This window comes from Pinus tabuliformis, chromosome 6, assembly GCF_031772625.1.
Source record: "Pinus tabuliformis cultivar Carrire ecotype Pingquan chromosome 6, CPIR1, whole genome shotgun sequence".
Taxonomy (NCBI): Eukaryota; Viridiplantae; Streptophyta; class Pinopsida; order Pinales; family Pinaceae; genus Pinus; species Pinus tabuliformis.
In genome coordinates this window covers 778854620-778870230 of record NC_142292.1, presented here as the reverse complement: position 1 = coordinate 778870230, position 15611 = coordinate 778854620, and the positions used below count along the sequence as shown (strand labels likewise).

The 15611-nt window shown below is 35.2% G+C and overlaps 1 pseudogene across 1 annotated transcript; it reads right to left on the bottom strand.

Annotated features, from left to right (window-relative positions):
• Positions 1-13684: 13684 nt before the first annotated feature.
• LOC149261044 (desmethylxanthohumol 6'-O-methyltransferase-like) lies at positions 13685-15367 on the bottom strand (annotated as a pseudogene). Its single transcript, XR_016248382.1, has 2 exons — positions 14656-15367; positions 13685-14120 (listed from the first exon to the last, which is right to left on the bottom strand). The product of XR_016248382.1 is annotated as a desmethylxanthohumol 6'-O-methyltransferase-like (transcript).
• Positions 15368-15611: the final 244 nt, after the last annotated feature.

Below are 15611 nucleotides of genomic sequence, written 5' to 3'. Positions count from 1 at the left end.
TGTCTACCACCACCATGATGGAGTCGTTGTTTCTTTTGGATTTGGGTAATCCTGTTATAAAATCCATAGAGATGGTCTCCCACTTCCACTCCGGAATTGGTAGTGGATGCAATAACCCAGCAGGGTGCTGATGTTCTATTTTGACTTGTTGGCATTCCAAGCAACGTGTCAAATATTCTGCTACATCTTTTTTCATGCCAGGCCAATAGTACTCCTTCCGGAGTGCGGTAATCAGCTTTTGGTACCTCAGGTGTCCTGCATAGGGACTTTTATGAAATTCATCTAAAATCAAACTTTTAATGTTATTTTGGTTGGGTACATATAGTCTTTTTTTATAACTCAGCATGCCGGCAACATCCATCGCATATCCTTGCTGATATTCATTACTGGTTGAATTTTGAACTTGCTATCCTATTTGCTGATATTTCTGATCTTGCTCTGCTGCTTTTTTAATCATCTCATCGAAAGTAGTCCGCCCTTCACTGCAAGAAATTTCATAGAGGCAATGTACCTTTCGACTTAAAGCAACAGCTACCCGATTCTCTTTCCCCTTCAGATGTTTAATCTCGAAATCGAATCCACTTAGGAAATCTACCCATCGAGCCTGCCTAGCATTTAAAGTAGGTTGATTGAAGTAACTAGTCAAGTTGTGATGGTCCGTCATCAACATAAACTTTTTACCCATCAGATAGTGACGCCACATCTTTAAGGCGTGAATGACAACTTCCAACTCCAAATCGTAAGCAAAATATTTCTACTCGTGTTCCTTTAATTTCCTAGATTCATAGGCGATTACCTTACCCTCCTGCATTAGTACTCCTCCTACCCCTTCCTTACTCGCATCTGTGCACACCACATAGTCCTTACCTGGATCTGCTATGCTTAATATAGGTGCAGTGGTGAGCAGATGCTTGAGCTGCTCAAATTTTTTTTGACATTCTGCAGTCCATTTAAAAGTTTTTCCCTTTTTTTGCAGGGAGGTGATAGGATAGGCCACTCTAGAGAATCCTTCCACAAACTGTCTATAGTAACTTGCTAATCCCATGAAAGATCTTATATCCGCTACATCCTTTGGTACTGGCCACTCCATTATGGTCCTTATCTTCTTGGGATCCACCACGATTCCATCTTTAGTAATAATATGTCCTAAGTACTGAATTTGTTCCTTAAAGAAATCACACTTGCTATATTTGGCATACAATTGATGTTCCTGGAGAGTTTGCAATACCAGTCTAAGGTGTTCCTTGTGTTCCTCAATATTCTGAGAATATATCAGTATATTGTCAATAAAAATTAACACAAATTTTTCTAAATACTGATGAAATATGTTGTTCATTAAACACATAAAGGTCACGGGGGCATTGGTTAACCCAAAGGGTAATACCACAAACTCGTAGTGTCCATAGCGAGTCCTAAAGGCAGTTTTGGCTATATCTTCCTCCTTGATCCTGATCTGGTGGTATCCCGATCGTAAATCAATTTTTGAAAATACGGTTGCCCCTTTTACTTGGTCAAAAAGTTCATCAATACGGGGTAAAGGGTACTTATTTTTAATTGTCAACTTATTTAGCTGACGGTAGTCCATGCACATACGAAGGGTTCCATCCTTCTTTTTGACGAACAACACGGGGGCTCCCCAGGGCGACACACTGGGGCGGATGTAATTTTTATCCAACAGCTCCTGCAATTGCATTTTCAGTTCTGTCAGTTCTGGTGCTCATACGATAAGGAGCTTGGGACACTGGGGCTGCTCCTGGCACCAATTCAATAGTGAAGTCTATGTCTCTCTTGGGTGGCAGTCCTGGTATCTCCTCAGGGAACACATCTGCAAATTCTTGAACCACTGGAATACTTTCCAAGGTGGCAGTCTTGTCCTTTGAGTTGGCATAACCAACCTGAATAGCATAAACCTGACATCTTTTCCTGATACACTTTGCCAGTTGAGAGGCGGTTATTGGCTGAATCTGTACTGGCCTCAGGATGCCTTGCATCTCCTTCTTTTCTCCCAGTTCATTCTTGTAGCAGATAGTTTTTGTTTTACAGTTTATAATGGACCAACATTTTTCCAACCAGTCCATGCCTATCAACACGTCATATGATCCAAGGGGAAGTATGTTTAGATCTGCCATTAAAGGCTGACTTCCTATTTTCAAAGGGAAGTTCTTGACCTTGGGCAACACATGTCTCTTTGACCCTATTGCTAGCTGTACTAGCCAAGGGTTCTTAAACTTGACAGTCTTCAAACTCCACCATAGTCGGCTGGTATTCTACCTGATGGTCTTCGAGAGCATCATTAATTTTCGGAATACTCCGGGCCACGTCGCCTACTGTAGATGCTTCGTGGATCTGTGAAATCTATTCAGTGCCCTTTTGGTGAGGACAATTTTTAACATAATGTGGCCCTCCACATCCCCAACATTGTACCGAAGGTCTCGCTGTCCCTTCGTTATCAATTTTACCAGATTGCTCACTAGATCTAGGTTCAGGGGGTGGCCTAAATTTGAGTTGGTTTTTATGCAGATTTCTATTGTTTTGCCCTTTTGGAAATCCTTTGCTAACACTACCACAATTTCCCTTATTTCCCACAGGAACCTTATCTTCTACTTTCTTTGCTGATAGCATATCCTGGCCTTTCGTATAACCTCATCCATCGTTTTTGGGTTATCAAATTCAATTCTTTCTCTCATCGCCAAGGGTAAACTGCTGACAAACCACTGTACCTTAGCCTTTTCCTCTCGTATATAAGGTACATATCGAAGTAAAGAGGTAAATCGGGTGATGAACTCATCCATTGTTTGTTGTCCAAGCCACAGATCGTGAAATTCCTTTGCTTTCTTGTCGTAAAATCGTTCAGTCAAATATCTTTCCTTGAAATATTTTTGGAACTTTTCCCAAGTTATATTTTGTTCACTTACCCCTCGTACAATCTTGACCTCCTCCCACCACAAAGTGGCCTTCCCTTGCAGTTGGAAGATGGCCAACCGAGCTTTTAGGTTGTGATCATATTCATATAATTGGAAATATTTATTCATGTTAATAAGCCAGGCTTCGGCTGCCTCCTCCAGCTCTCCATCGAAGAGTGGCAGTTTTATTTTTCGAAACTCCCCTTGTAATTCTATCTGCTGCCTTTTTGATGTTGGGTGCTCAGAGGCATTATCCGACTTCTCCTCTTGATTCTCTTCCCCTCCTTTTGTTCCTTCATGTTCCGTGTGGTAACCCTGTTCTTCTGACATTCATTCCTGTTTAGGATTGGGAATCGGCTGGCACTGATTCTGCTTATCAGACAGGCTTTTCATAATTTTTTCCTGTTCCATCGTTAATCTTGCATTGTCCTCCCGTAGGCGGGCCATCTCATTCTTTAATTCCTGAACCGTTTCCAATATTGTAAGATTGGTGTTGCGAGCCTCCTCTCCTAACTGCACCCATATTTCAGGATTATTTTTAGGAAATGTTGCAGGTCCTAGGCCAGCCATATTCCTGTGTGGAACACTGTCCGTTCTCCTCATAATCTGTTGTTGTCCTGTTTTCCTGTTCTTAACGAGTTAGTGGGTTAACAACAGGTAGGAAACAAAAGGAAAAAATGATAACTGATTGTTCTCGCTTAGTATATTTGCCAGAGGCCACAATTTTGTAACCTTGGCTCTGATACCACTTGTCATATCTCCACATCATACATATTATAATTAATAAACAAAAATAAAAAAATTTCAACATAGTAACGTTTCATTTATCATAGTATTATCTCATGGGGCATGAATATAACATATGAATTATTAAGAACCCTGATTAAATCCCGGATTAATCTGTTTTCATGTTAAAGTCACCGATAATTGGCCTTCATTATGAATCCGTGCAATAGGGAATCCTATCCACTGATCACTGATAGTCTCATTTACTTTGCGTTAATTCTATCAAGGTTACACTCCAGCTAAACTTTACACTTGGTTTTGGCATTTATTTCCTCCTTTGTCATGGTAACGTGGCATAGGCAGGCTCGTCCTTCCGCAACTATACACCTTGGGTCTCTCGTCGCATCGACGGTGGAGGATTTGGGTTCTCGATCCTAAGGCTGGGCGCTTCCCGGAAGGCTACTGAACCTCATTTTCTGGAGTTATGCCTCATTTCACTCCCTTGCTCCTTGGCGCTTGTTCCAGCTCTCCTTCTCCTCTCGCTGGCTTGTTCGACCTGCAGACCTAGGGTTTCAATTCAGTTGAAAGAATTTAGGAGCGGAGCTGTGGGATTTCCCTCCATTGAATGTTTATCTCCCAGTAAGTTGTTCATGTGAGTATTTTTCTATTACGTTTTCCATAGTTGTTTAGTTGTCCCTTGATAACCAGCCCTATTGATGATGCAGTTTGCCATGCATTCTAACTACAGGTGTAATGGATGCGGGTCTGAGGGCTTCAAGCTGTTGTCAAATGGAGCTTGTGGTTTCCCTTCCTGTCTCCGACGCTCGAGGGTTTTCGGGTAAGCTTTATTGGCGGCCCTGGTGCTTGTTTGATAGTAAAGGAACACTCGGGTTTGACTTGTGGCTAAATGCATCAATTCTCCAGAGTTGTGCTAGTTCTTTTGTTTCGGTTCCGATGCTAGACGGGATACTTTTGTTAAGTTACTTGTGAATCCTTTTTCAGGTGGTTACCTTCTGTTATTTAAGAGTTGTATGCATGTTTTTCCCTCGTCTAGCTGAGGGTTTCTAGTTCGTTGCGAGGCCTGTGACTAAGGCCGCACTGGTGTAATTGCTTTAGGTTTAGGTTCTGGTCTTGACTTGATACTCTTGTAATGATAGACTTTTCGAGACTAAAGCCATTTAAGTCTTCTTTATGCTAAATTGATGCGGGTTTCTTTTGGAATGTAATTACGGTTTCTCGATTGCTATGTGAATGATTATGCTCAGATTTTTTTAAATATCAATGCCACCCTTTTGCTCAATTAGTTCGCACAGTTTTATGTGGGTTAGAATTGTTGTGTGAACACAGGACGAGGTTCCACTTTCTTTAAATGTTTATTACTTTTTATAATAATGCAGCCCTGAGTTAGAATATAGTTGGAATTTTGCTTCTGCGGAACAAGGGACCTGTGTCTCTCCGTTTTTTATTATGTATCTTGATGCTTTAATTAGTTAATCGAGAATTTAACTATGTCGATGTTATATCGCTATAGGGTTTCATTTCTGTATAGGGTTTCAGGAAGGGTCTTACAAACTTTTTGACCTTATTTAACAATCTTCACCTTTAATGTGCTACCGAGTTCGGCTTTTGTGTAAATACACTTATATTTCTCTGTTACAACAACCTTGTCTTCTTATTTGAACTTGCTTCAGCTTCCTGGGGTTTAACTCTGTGCTGCCTAACCTATGAAATTAATCTTTTTCTTCATTCGTGGTACTAGCATCTTCAGTATTCTTTCTCTTCTTGACTAAGAACTTGGGTGTTAGTCAAATTTTATTCTCAGTTCTTAAATTTACACAGTTTAACTAAGAGATTATTAACCAGTTCAGTACAAACAATAATTCTACTACAAATAATTTTCCAGCAATAAAATAGCTAATTTTGTTCAAATAATAATCCTGAAGTTAGTGTTTTCCAGAATATAGATTAACCAGTTCTGAACAGATAATAATTCCTACTATTAATGTTTTCCAGTAAATAAAATAACCAGTGTTGAACAGTTAATAACCCTAATGTTAATGATTATAACCCTACTGTTAATGTTTTCCAAATATCTTTCGAAGTTAAGAGCTCCATCTTTTCCACTCACTATTAATGACACATAATATAGTTTGTGCAACAGATTAGTTCGAGGAGGGCACCACTTACTTGGGTTTTCCAAGAAGAAGAGAACTCCAATGGTAGAGGTCACCTTTGTTATCTGTTGCTTTTCAACCACCCGTCCGTGAGATTTGTCTTTAGGACCAAATCTCCCCCCAAGCTTGCTCACAAGACCTCTGTCTTCTGCAAGTTTTCGCACTCAGTGTTTATGCTATCTGGTCATCACCAGACTTAGCAATCCCCCCTTACCGTCTGACATTTCGGCACAGTTTTTTCCTCCCCTCACTCCCTTTTCTTTGGAGCATTTCACAGCTAGGGGAGGTAGTTAGGGTTTTTCTAGCAACTGCCTTTTCCAACTTCTTTCTATGAGAAGTTACAAGATCTGCTAATACTCAAATCATTTCCTATCTTCAATAATTAACAATATTATTCAACTCAAACAAATAATAACAATAATTATCCAATTTATTTCTTACTATGGTAAAATAAAAATATTTGCAATTTTCTGGGTACATTACAAATTCTAAATCTTAAAATTTTATAAAATAAAATCAAAATTTATATTGAAAAATAAAAAGATAATATAATTAATTCAAAATAATTTCTAAATACAATTACAATAATTTAATTGAAATTTGAAAAGCAATAAAATTATATATAAACTTTAAATTTTTAAATTTATAATAATTTTCCACTTAAAATTATTATTCAAACATTTCCAAAAACCAATAAAAATTAATGAGAAACAACATTATATTCACAAAATTCCTAGGTAATCATAACTTTCTTTTCCTTTCCCTTTAATAAAAACCAAAAATATTTATGAACTCGATAAATGCCAAATTATAAATAAAAGTTGATTACGCATCTTTATGAAAAATAAAAAGGTTTAAGATACATATTGACAATGCCAATGCGTATTGCTATGAATGATAGTTTAGATATTTTTAATCTAAAATTATGATATAAATGTATTATATCAAACTGCGTATGGGGAGGAAAAAGTCTATATTCAATTAATTTTAAATTAATTATAATAATTTTATTGATTTAAAAAAATATATTATATTATTTTATTAAAATAGTTTAATTGTATTTAATGTTAAAAGTAATTTTGGGAAATTTATTTTTGGAAAATTTTTGAAAACAATTTTAAAATGTTGAAAGGATGTAAAATTTAAAAAAAGATATTGGATTTTTATAGATTTGATTTTTCTAATTTTTTTGGTATTTGATAGATGAGTACGTAGGAGACTATTATAATAATATTTATGATTACATTATAACTCGTCATGTCACTAGGGTGATTTAAACCTGGGTGGTGAAGATAACGTCCATTCCACCCAACCCTTGAGATAACCCCAATTGAGAAGTCTATATATAATTATATTTTTTTAATATTTAAATTGCATTTTGAAATGCATAAATTATTTAAATTCTAATGCTAGTGTAATAGAATACAATTTTATGCCAAGTAATTATTTCCTAATGATTTTCAACCAATATTTCATGCCATTTTTATCATTGAATAATTACATTTCAGAAAATGTCAATAGTAAATATCACTCAAAGAAAACCATGCACAAGAAATAAATAATTTTACCCTTGGAAACCCAACTTATGAGAAAATCCAACAAATTTTCTTACGAGAAATTATTCTTCAACAAGGTTCACAAATCAACAATTTGCCTAGAAATATGTACTAATAATCCAAGTCAAATACTAAACAAAACTGATGTGAAATTTTGCAACTCAACACTAGTCAAACTAGCCAAAATATGCAGAAGATAGTGTTGGTCAAATAGTCACATTATGGTCAAATTTTGGCCTTGCAGTGAATTGCGGTAAACCCTTCAGTTTGTGGTCGAATTCTTGTGGTCAAGAATCACGTGCAATCGACCTATAGTTGAAAACTTATGGTTAGTTTGTGGTCAAATTCAATCAATGCCCTTTTTTCAACTCTGATCAATCTCTACTCTCAAATATGATCAAAGATCTCGTCAACTTGGCCTTCTTTTTCTCACACATGTAGCTATTCAAGAGAGATAAAATGTTGATGAGGAGAGACAAAAATTTCTCTTTTTTCCTCATCAATTGAGATGCCACATCATCTATTTATACAAGTTGAACAGGGTGTGACAACCCAAGGGGCACATCCTTTCACTTGTTGGTTGACTTGACTTTTATGGGCCAAATTGATTTAATAAAAATTAAATTAACATAATTATTCTAGGCCAACTTGAAGACCTTTTACCCATATGAGAATATCTCTCAATGCTACACAAAAATCAACACTCCTGAGAGGTATTCTCCTTAGCTAAAATTTCTTCTCCCTAAGAAAAGTTCATGAGCTTGCTATGCTGATGTATTGCTTCATCATATATATATATATCTATATATATATATATATATATATATATATATATATATATATATATATATATATATATATCTCACTCCATCCCAGCGTAGAAAATGTGAGTATCCTAAGTCATTTACCCCTAGCCAAATTAGCATGGCTCCATGGGTAAATGTATTGATCTTCCCTGGTCAAATCAACATGACTCACCCAAATCAAAATGGATACTTTGGAGAATCTCTGCGACTATCCCATTCACCCCTAGCCAAATTAGCATGGATTCTTACGTGAATATATAATTATTCCTTGGTCAAATCAACATGACCCTATAGATGCCAAATTAACATGGCTCTAATGGAAGAATATTTTCCCCATTTTGCATTTTCCATCGACTATTCACCCCAAGCCAAATTAGCATGGATTCATGTGTGAATGTATCAATGTACCCTATTCAAATGAGCATAACCTTAGCCAAATCAACATGGTTGTATGTGAGAAAGTCTACCCCAATCCTGCAAGCATTAACACTCTAGTCATTCAACCCTAGCAAAATTAGCATGGCCCAATGGGTGAATGTATTATTCTCCCCAAGTCAAATTAGCATGACTCTATGGAAGAGTGTATATTACATTCTGCAAGTTGTAGTAACATCAACATTGCCTCTTAAAGAGTGAGACATTATGCATCATGCCAAGCTTTTCTCCGAAGTATACCAAATTCACTCAAGACAAAGACTTGGTGAGAATGTTCGCAATCTGCTCATCTATGGATATGTAATGGAGCTTCACTTCTCCATTCTTCACCATGTCTCATACCATATCCAATTGTACCATGCAGATACCTGAACACATGATTTTTCGCATGCCTCAACTCAACCATAAATTGGCTAACTTCCCTCTTTTGATCCATTACCATAATTGCTTTCTGGTTACTCTGACTGGGTTCTCCCTCTAACACTGAAGTATATTCTCATGTGGTAATCATGGCTACTCCCTTTGTCACGAAAATAAATCATCCTACCATTATTTCTCCTTTTGTCACTAAAACATGCCTTGTTGTTTGGCACGGTCCCCTGATAGAATGAATTCTTCTTATAGAGACCTCTTGTCTTTGAGCATCTTACTTAGAAATCTCAACCCATGACATCCTTCTAGAAGGATGCTCCTTCCACTCGGTCTAACTGTCTACTCCCTTTTAACTAGAAGCTCTTCTGGTCATTTGGCATGGTCATGAATGTCCTAACAATATGTACAATCCTCCCTTTCAAACTCCAATTGCTCATGTTGAGTTTATGCTTGAGCCCTTAGGCCATAAAATAAATTTTCCATCTAGAAACTAGAGAAAAATTCTCCTCACTGTCCACTCCCTCTTTTAGGGAGAACTATCTTACCACAAACCTTGCTTTGTACTTCTCGAATCTACCATTTGTTGCATTAGTCATTGCCTTCATAGCATCCACAATGGACCTGTTCTTCCTTTTTTGCAAACCTTATTCGGGCAACCATGGAAAAATAAAAATATTATAACCAAGTAATCATTTTACGATATCCAAAGCATACAAAGTAAATGGACAAGAAGTTGACAAAAAAAATTAAAAAGGGAGAAACAAAAAAAATATGATTGGAAGTACTCATCTCTTGATCAAGGAATAAATTAATGAGGATTGTAGGGAACTTTCAACTCCCTCTTGACTCTTGCATTCTTGTAGAAAATAATTGAAGTCCTTGGAAGCATACTCTCTTCCAGTATATGACCTAAAAAATATTGAACTTCTTCCTTGGTAAGTTATCTACATAATCCCTAAATTCCCAAATCCCATTGAAGATCTCATCCTTGATGTTCATGAGAGAAATCATCAATGAATTTCAAAATAAGTACTCTTTCTAAAGCCCATATGAAATCTTATCAAGTTTATGTTCCTTTGTCTTCTTTTGAGGTTGATGTTCATCATCATTGTCAACATGATATGTGGATGCACGTTGTTCTTCCTTCATTTTCTTTTGAGGTCACTGGGAGGCATAATGTCCAAAATCATCACAACTGAAGCACCTAATATTTGACATATCTTTCTTCTTCTAATCCTAAACTAGAGCGGGACTTCTACCTGTAATATTCTTATCACACTTTCCAAAATTTATTCTTCCTTTTCCTTTCCTTACATGAGTTGCATGGGTTTGAGTTTCTTCATCCCATGGTTCCTGCAAATTTCCCTTTGACAACGATATGGCCTCCTCTTGGACTCAATCAATCCATAGCTTATCAAACTTGGGCAACTTTTCTTCTGTGTAAATTCCTTGAACGAATGGATCCCATGACGAAGGATTTCCATTTAAAGTCACTATAACAAGCCTTGTATCATTAATGGTATCTCGAGGATCCAAGTTCATCTCTTAACTGAGAGACTTTCATAAGATAAGAGACAATAAAATATGAGATAGCCATCATGACACTATTAAGTTAATGCTTCAAGATTAGCTTCCTGCTAGTGTTTTCACTTTGGAACAATCCCACCAAAGCATCATACACTCCTTTTGTAATCTTCAACTCAACAACATGTGGAATCAAGTGATCCTTTAAAGAATCCATCAAAATTCTCTTAGCCTTGGCTTCATTTTTCTTATGCTTTGCTTTCTCCTTAACTCTCTCTAGCTCTGGAATGACTTCACTCACATGATCATGAAGGCCATTTTCTTCCAAGATAAGAAGTATCCTACTCTTCTTATATTTGAAATTAGTAGCACCATCCAACTTGTTTTTTACTTTAAGACTTGGCACCATTTTGACAAGAAATCTAAATACCAATCATGCTATTGATTACTATCTCTTAGGCTTACTTCAATGGATGCTCTTTCAGCAATGCTCTTACATCGTGAATTCTTAGGCTAGTGCAGCGGAATACACTTTTTTGCTAGGTAATTACTTTGTAATAATTTTCAACCAACATTTAATGCCACTATTATCATCAAATAATTACACTTCATAAAATCTATCATAAAAAGAAAACCATGTGTAACGGAGACAATAATTTTATCTTGGGAAACCTAATCTTGGGAGAAAAACCAACAACTTTTCTTGGGAGAAATTATTCTTCAATAAAATTTACAAATAAAAAATTTGTACTAATAATCTAACTCAAATTCCAGTCAAACTTTGTCAAAACTTCTGCAAATCAATGCCGGTCAAACTATCCAAAACACACCAAAGTTGACGTTGGTCAAACAATCAACTTACGTGATAACTTCAACCTTGTAATCAGCTATGGTCCACGGTCAAATTACTATGGTCAAGAGTCTGCACGTGTGGTCCTCCTATGATCAAATTTGTGGTTGGCATGTGATCAAATTTAGTCAACGCCCATGCGTCCATATTTTTTGAATAGCTCCCGTCAAATATGGTCAACTCAACTTTCTTCTTCTCACATGTGTTGATATCCAAGATATACAAGAGAGATAAATTGACACGAGGAGAGAGACACATCCCTTCATTGGATAGTTGACTTGACTTTCCTAGGTCAACTAGATTTAATAAAAATAAAATTTACATAATTTTTTTAAGCCAACTTGAACAAATTAAAAAAAAAAAATTAGCCATGTGGGAATACCTCCTTATGCCTCACATAAATCAACATAAATTAATACAATAATTACCCTTGGATACTTTGATTGGGTAAATTGCACATCTTAAACTTACAATTTCAACAAGACTTTATTGGATTTCAAATAAAATTGATCAAAAAATTATACTTAAAAAGGATACAAATGTAAAATTATAACATTACTTGGAATGTTTTAAATGCACATATGACATTGAAATATTTTATTAACAAACCATATTGTCCACATTAAATTTTTTTGTGTTATTAATATATTTTTAAGTACATATTAATATTACTTAATTCTATATATTGAAATATTTTATTTATGACCTACATTGAAGTTTTATTATTATTCGTAATTTTCAAATGCCACATATTAAATTTTATTAAGAAATGAATGAATTATACATCTCATTTTCTTACTCTTATTAGAATGAAATGAAATTTTTTATTTTCAATTATTATGGCCAAGATATATTTAACTAGCTTATTTAAGTCCAGTATTGAAATATTAGTAAAATGTATAAGTATTATATATTTTCACTACACTCAAAAGTTTAATTTAATTTTTTTGAAAGTTGATATAAAATTATGTTACTCCACATGGACAACTAAATAGCTTAATTAGGGTTGAGAGTGAGAGTGAACTATTTTTATCACATTTCTTTCACAGTGGGTTATGATAGACGTCAAGAGCCATTGAATCTTTCAGTGAAAACCTATTTTAGAATGCAAAACTTCTAAAAGCATTTGCAGTTCAAGAGATTTGATTTTCTCTACACTTATGGATCCATGGTTAAGATGGATCTATAAAGATAACAAATAAATCATGTATGTAACTTTTCATTATTTAACTTGTATTTTTAAATGCATTAATGGATTCAATGTCTTTAAAATCTTTTTAAGCACTTGCATTGTGTAGAATACACAACTTAAATTTATAATTCAAACAAATATTTGCTAACTTTTAGACAAAATTGACCTATAAAATATACATAAAACTTTTCTCTTGAGACATTCAAATATTTCATTATAATCTCTTTATATATAAATTCTCTCTTATATGGATATTTAAATAATTTATTTAATTTTTATATTTAAATATTTTTAAAAAGTAAAACGTTTACATATTTAAAATGTGAAAACATTAGTTTATTTTTTATTTTTTTTATAAAAATAAAATAAATTTACATATTTTTTTTACATAGAAAATCTTATTGGAAGAACAAAAAAAACAAGAAAATGAATAAAAATTCATAACTTATTTCATATGATATTATTATTATTATTATTATTTTAATAGAGCATTGTTTATCAATATCACATACACAAAAATCATAACTCATTTCATATGATACACAAAACATCTGATTGTACACCACAAAATATTTTTTTCACACTTTTAATCACAAATATAATACATAAATAGTTGAAAGTAGATCCAACTAATTCCAAATATGAATATGGTTGGAAGTAGATCCAATTAATTCCAAATATGAATATGGGGTTGAAATATTCTCTCAACAAAATCTCAAATCAACTCTAAACTTAGAATGAAAGCATTATGTCCAAGCCCCTCCCTTTAATGCTTACATGTTAAATACACAAATTACAATACTTTCACCATCACTTATATCCACTTTGGAATCTCTTAGACACCTCCCTTTCTTCACCACCACAACACAAAAATCATAAATAAAAAATCATAACATTTTTAAATTAATAAATTTAATTAAAAATAAATGAAAAATAAATTCTAAGTAATTATTAATGACTAATTTAAAATAAAAAAAATCCATGCCTACCCACTTAACTGATCACTGAAAACACTTAAAGTTAAGATGTAAAATATATGAAATATATTATCCTTCCACTGTATTATGAATGGATCTGTAAATCACCAACACCAAATCAAAGCATGGTCTCTGACTAAAAACTCTAAGAGTAATCATTTCTGTGAAATCGAAATTGTCATTCAACCTAAGCCACCATGTCAGTAAAGTCAGACCTTGGTAGCCTCCAAAACGCTGAAATGTGTATTTCCAAGTAGCCCAACAATTTTTAGCGTAGAGAAGCCTGAGCTTTCAAATAATCTCCAGTGTTGCTCGTTCCTTTCCCTTCCGTTAGTATGCGCTAGCATAGTCAAACTTGCCACCATTTCAACGTGTTGACTTCGGTTCTCTGCCATTCTCAGGCAGAGCTCTGTGACAATTCTCAAGGATTTTTGCGCATCGTTCATCGTCCCAGTCATGGAGCATTTGCAGCCAATCCAAGCACACCCACAAAATTAGACCATGATGCTAGTAGCTTTTTCTTTCTAGAGAATTAACTACCTTCATAAAGATGACATCTCCAGAAGGTACGCTGTGAAACATGTCACCACCCACGTGTTGTACATCTATAAAGTGCAAAATATTCAACATAATAACAGTTTCAATAATAATAAATAAAAATAAAATCTGAAGATGTTTTTCGACATTTCTATTTAGTATCACCAAAAGAATTTAACTTAATAATCCTTGTTTGAACCAATGCTCTATAATATCCACAATAACAAATGAAACATCTAACCCTTTTAAATTTAATAAGCCAACATATCAACACAGCTCAGCTTAAATCCACAATATACAAAACCCGATCGCTTCAATATTACACACATTTCATAATATTAATAATATCTGGTATATTGTTCATAACTTTCTTAGATCCACAATTTCTAGTTATATTGTCAATACTTTTCAGGTATTTTTTTGGAATGGATTGCGTGTATTAATTTGACATTTCTAATTTTTGAAGTTAATACTCTATACATTTTTTAAGAAAAAAAGTTGATAAAAAAATAATGTTAACCCGAAAAACTACTCAAAAACTGGTTAAACACCTCACCCTAAAACTAAACGAGTGATATAACATAAATCTACATGATACCTCACCTGAAATAGATGGAGCAGTTGCAATGACATGGGGAAGATCAAAGTTAATCCCATGGATGTCGGGATAAGCCTTCACGATCTGAGCTATGGCCGCTCCTTTTCCACCACCCACATCCACAACCCTCAACTTCTCCCCACACTTAAAACCCTCGTAAAAATTTAGACATGGTATCATCACAATATTGGTAAATGAGGCCATGGCATTATTAATGACGGTGTTCAGATCTGGGTCGTCCATGCCATAAGCCCATACATCTTTCCCATGGGCCTTCGTGAAAGCTCCCTCGCACCCTTCGCCTTGGAGCACACACTCATGAAAATGGTGCCATGGCGCCATTAGTTTCTCGTGGGTTTGCATCAGAAGGAGAGGCACCATACTGCAGGGATTATTCTCATTCTCGCTGAGAAAGTAACATTGGGCAGTGCGTGTAAGCCCATAATGAAAATCAAGAGGGTCAGAAGAGGTTTGAGATTCAATGAAAATGCCGAGAGTGGAGAGGTATCCGAGAATATGGGAAAGATAATCGAGATGGGGAGTTTGAGTAGGGAGGCGAGCAGCTATTTGACGAAGGGAAAGAGATGAATCGGGATCGGGGCCTGCGCTTGCAATGATATCTGGAATTTTGAGGAGCACAGCAGATTTGAGAGCGAGGGCGGGAGCGAAAGCAAAGATTAAATCCATAGGGAGAGGAGGAGGGGCCTGCACCTTAGCTTCGTCACCCATTGTATCAGATACCAAGAGAAAAACAGGATTGCGCTTCAGATTAGATCAGAGAGGACAAAGGTTACTGTATTTAAAAGATAATGGATCAAACCTCTTCCCAACTACTTTGATGCTAGCCCTCACGGAAAGGATGCTTTTCAAGATTCCATTTCCACTTTCGTAACATATCATCATTATTGTCATTTATATTCATCTCTTCCTGCTGCGAGTGGCACTGACCAAAGTAAATCCA